Genomic DNA, 5,226 nt, shown 5'->3' on the forward strand with positions numbered 1-5,226 from the left:
GAGCATCTGAGGGGCCATTCCACATGGAGGGGTGTTCAGTCCCAGGGTCCCGAACTTGGAGGGCACTATGATGTTGAACGCTGAGCTGTAGTCGATGAACAGCATTCTCACAAAGGTATTCCTCTTGTCCAGGTGGGAGAGGACAGTGCGGAGTGCAATTGAGATTGCATCGTCTGTAGATCTGTTGGGGCGGTATGCAAATTGGAGTGGGTCTAGGGTGTCTAGGATGATGGAGGTGATGTGTGCACTGACCAGCCTTTCAAACTACTTCATAATTACAGATGTTAGTGCTACAGTGCGGTAGTAATTATGGTAGGTAGCCTTAGCTGTACCATTCTTGGGAACAGGAATGATGGTGGTCAGCTTGAAATATGTGGGGATTACAGACTGGGACAAGGAGAGGTTGAAAATTACAGTGAAGACGCCCGTCAGCTGGTCTGCCCATGCTCTGTGAACGTTCCCTGCAATACTGTCTGGCCCATGGCCTTACAAGTGTTGACCTAATTAAAAACCTTACTCATATCACCCAGTCCTCTGGGACGACGGGGGCCCCCATGTGTTGTTTTGTTGTTTTTGTCGAAGCGTGAATAAAATTCATTGAGTTTGTCTGGTAGAGAGGCCTTATTGGATAGATCGAAGCTAGGTCTTCCTATGTAATCCATAATGGATTGTTGCCCATGTGACGAGCGTCGGAGCCGGTTTAATAGGACTCAACCTTGTTCCTATATAGTCCTTTCGCCTGTTTGATGGTCGTAGCGCGACTTCTTGTTTGTGTTTGTGTCCTCAGCCGTAGCCTCAGGGTTGGCTGCGATAGCCCTGTGTGAGGTAGCCCTGTCCTTCTTGATGAAGCCTGAGACAGAGGTGATTAGCTCGTTGATGCTATCGGCGGAGAACCGTAACATCTTCCAGTCAGTGCTAGTAAAGCAGTCCTGCAGCATAACCTCCGATTCTGACCATATCTCTACAGAACACGTCACGGGTACTTCCTGTTTGAGCTTCTGTTTGCAAACAGGAAGCAGGAGTATAGACATAATCTGATTTACCAAAAGGGGGACGACGGAGGGCCTTATATGCTTGCTTGTGGTTAACAGTGGTCTAGGACTTTATCGCCCCTAGTGGCTTAGCAGATGTGTTGATAAAAGTTGGGCATCACGACTTAGTGACACAATTACATTCACCAGCAACAAGAAAAGCAGCCTCCAGGTGCATTGTTTCCTGCTTGTTTATGGCCTCATACAGAGTGCCAGCTTGGTGTTCTTGTTGTCCTCAGGTGGAATATACACTGAGTATTCAAAACATTAAGGACACCTGCTCTTTCCATGACATTGACTGACCAGGTGAATCCAGGTGAAAGCTATGATCCCTTATTGATGTCACTTATTAAATCCACTTCAATCAGTGGAGATGAAGGGGAGGATACAGGTTAAAGAAGAACTTTTAAGCCTTGAGACAACTGAGACATGGATTGTGTATATGAACCATTCAGAGGGTGAATTGTCAAGACAAAAAATGTAAGTGCTTTTGAACAGGGTATGGTAGTAGGTGCCAGCCACACTGGTTTGCGTCAATAACTGCAACTCTCCTGGGGTTTTCACACTCAACAGTTTCCTGTGTGTATCAAGAATGGTCCACCACCCAAAGGACATCCAGCCAACTTGACACAACAATGGTAAGCATTAGAGTCAACATGGGCCAGCATCCCTGTGGAATGCTTTTAACACCTTGTAGAGTCCATGATCCGATGAATTGAGGCTGTTCTGAGGACAACGGGGGGGGGGGGGGGGGGGGGGGGGGGGTGGAAGGGTTATCATAAAGCATTCATGATAAAAGATGGAGGGTGGAAGGGTCAGCATTTGACCATCAAGTATTCCAAGATAGGTGTACAATAGGTCAACACTTTCTCTGCACTAGAGTCTGCACATCATCTGTTGTTGATGAAGAGACATACCCCTCCCCCTCTGGATTTCCCTGAATACAATGTCCTGTCTACACGGTGAAAGGATAATCCTTTGAGTTGTATCTCACATACACTTCACAATTATTATACTGAATCATATGGTAATGTGGCTAATGTAATACGTTATAGGTGACGCACCAATGTCCTCTCACTGATAGTCAGCTAGTGTTGATTCTCTATTGCCTCCCTATGGAAATAGGAGACCATGACATTTCACCCAAGGGATTTTTCTCAATAGTCTTTACTTGTGTCCTCATGTCCGCTTGTTTCTTCTTCTCCTCATGTCCTCTCATCCTGTCCTCTCTTGCCTTCCTCTCCCCACCTCTTTATAAAAATATTACATCGGTAGGATCTTTTCACAAAAAGAAGTCAGTCATACATTAAGGTTTTATTTGGAAAACTGCACTGAAGCACTATAGATTTTCTAAGTAAATACTGTCTGGTTAATACAATCATTATTGGTGGACTGTAACTTACAGTGCCTTCAGAAAGTATATACAGACCTTGACTTTTTCCACTTTTGTTGTATTACAGCCTGAATTTAAAATTGATAAAATGTAGATTTTTTTTCACTGGCTTACATACAATACCCCATAATGTCAAAGTGGAATGACGTTTTTCAATTTCATTTAATAACATTTCTTTATTTAAAGCTGAAATGTCTTGAGTCAAGACGTATTCAACTTCTTTGTTATGGCAGGCTAAAAACGTTCAGGAGTAAAGATTTGCTTAACAAGTCGATTAATTAGTTGCATGAACTCACTCTGTGTGCAATAATAGTGTTTAACAGGATTTTGGAATAACTACCTCATCTCTGTACCCCACACATACAATTATCTGTAGGGTCTCTCAGTCGAGCAGTGAATTTCAAACACAGATTCAATCACAAAGACCAGGGAGGTTTTCTAATGCCTCGCAAAGAAGGGCACCTATTGGTAGATGGTAAAAAATGTCAAAAGCAGACATTGAATATCCCTTTGTATTTTTGTATGTATTATGGATTCCCTTTGAGGATGGTGAAGTTATTAATTACACTTTGGATGGTATATGAATACACCCAGTCGCTAAAAAGATACAGGTGTCCTTCCTACTGTAACTCAGTTACCGGAGAGGAAGGAAAATGCTCATGCTCAGGGATTTGAGCATGAGGCCAACAGGGACTTTAAAGCAGTTACAGAGTTTAATGGCTGTGATAGGAGAAAACTGACATTGTAGTTACTCCAAAATACTAACCTAATTGACAGAGTGTTTGCAACAAGGTACTACAATAATACTGCAAACAAATGTGGCAAAGCAATTAACTTTTTGTCCTGAACATAAAGTGCTATGTTTAGGGAAAATCCAATACAACGCATTACTGAGTACCACTCTCCATATTTGCAAGCATAGTGGTGGCGGCATCACCTTATGGTTATGCCTGTAATCGTTAAGGACTGGGGAGTTTTTCAGGACAGAAAATAAACAGAATGGAGCTAAGCACAAGCAAAATCCTAGAGGAAAACCTGGTCCAGTCTGCTTTCCACCAGACACTGTGAGGTGAATTCTCCTTTCAGCAGGACAATAACCTAAAACACAAGGCCAAATCTACACTGGAGTTGCTTACCAAGAAGACAGTGAATGATCCTGAGTCACCAAATTACAGTTTTGACTTAAATTTGCTTGAAAATCTATGGAAAGACCTGAAAATGGTTAGCAATAATTGACAACAAATTGACAGAGCTTGAAGAATTTTGAAAAGAATAATGGGAAAATGTTGCATAATCCAGGTGTGGAAAGCTCTTAGAGACTTACCCAGAAAGACTCACAGCTGTAACTGCTGCCAAAGGTGATACTAAAATGTATTGAATACTTATCTAATCAAGATATATTAGTGATTTATTTCATTTTATTTTGGTACTAATGTTATAATTTTTCTTCCACTTAGACATGGAGAATATTTTATGTAGATCGTTGACAAAAAAATGACAATTGAATACATTTTATTTCCCACTTTGTAACACAACAACATGTTGAAAAAGTCAAGGGGTGTGAATACTTTCTGAGGGAACTGTATGCTCAGACACTCTCATGGTAAAATGCTTTAAAATCCATTTTGAATAAATTATGTAAATATTACTAGTGAGGGAGACACACCTTCACGCCTTCCGCAAGAACTGGACCATACTGTACTGTACATACTGTATTAATGCTGTAATAAAAACACAGCATTTACCATTAAACTACATATTTAGTTAGGGATATAGAACACAAAATAAACCTGTATGAATAATGTGGATTGTAGCATAGTGACTGCACACACACACACAAATTGTAACATCAGATCAGGTTTCACTACATACTGTAGTTGAACTCAGACTAAACCCATTGATTTTACACATCTGATCACTGCAGTAATCAGACACCAGTTAGCCATCACTAGTGGTGACCAGGGCTGCAGTTTCTTTGATGACATTAACTAGCACAAGCTGTGATGAGCAAATAGTTCCCATGTTAAATACTGTTCCTAGAAAATGTTTACATCTAAGAGGCACTATGTTGATTTATAAACGGCATTACTCCATCTGAAGGAATGTGATTTTGAGATTGTTGTTTTATAACTGTAGCATACCAAATATGGTGGTTGAAGTATGTAATTGTGCCATTACCTGTGCTTCTTGTGACGTCAAATTGTCATTCAAACTCAATTTACCAAAACAATATCAGATATCTTTTCCACAATTGCATCAGTGGAGAGGAGGGTAGGGCTGTAGTTCCATTGAAAGTTATGATTCTTCAAAGCGTGTCTTTGAACGAACATTTTGGACTGCTCAAGACTCCTGGTTACTATGGCAACTTGAGAGATATATTTTGAGGAACGGGATCGTCTCTGGCTCTGTGCTCAAGTAGACCTATGTCATTTTCTTCCTCTCTCAAATGAATATACCACCTGGTAAATAGAGAGAGTGGATTAACTACAGTTAATGAGAACATTGCCATGATGAGGGATTCCATGAACGTTCTGCTATATAATGTTAAGACAATTTGGGAAATGAGAGTTTTTATTCATTTTTTCATATGTAATCCTCAGAAATTTCAAATAAAGTCTGTCATCTTGTGATTTGTGTTTTATTTGCAAACCCCAAATAAAATAAAATTCAGCTTATTGATGTTTCATTTAGTGGGTTAGTTAGATCTTGACCAAAGTAATGGAACAATGCAACAACGGGCTTACTACCAAGTACCAACAATCTTTCCTCCCAGCATGATTGCTTCCCAGCTGGTCTTTAGAG

This window comes from Salmo salar, chromosome 12 (assembly GCF_965601325.2).
Source record: "Salmo salar chromosome 12, fSalSal1, whole genome shotgun sequence".
NCBI classification, from domain to species: Eukaryota; Metazoa; Chordata; class Actinopteri; order Salmoniformes; family Salmonidae; genus Salmo; species Salmo salar.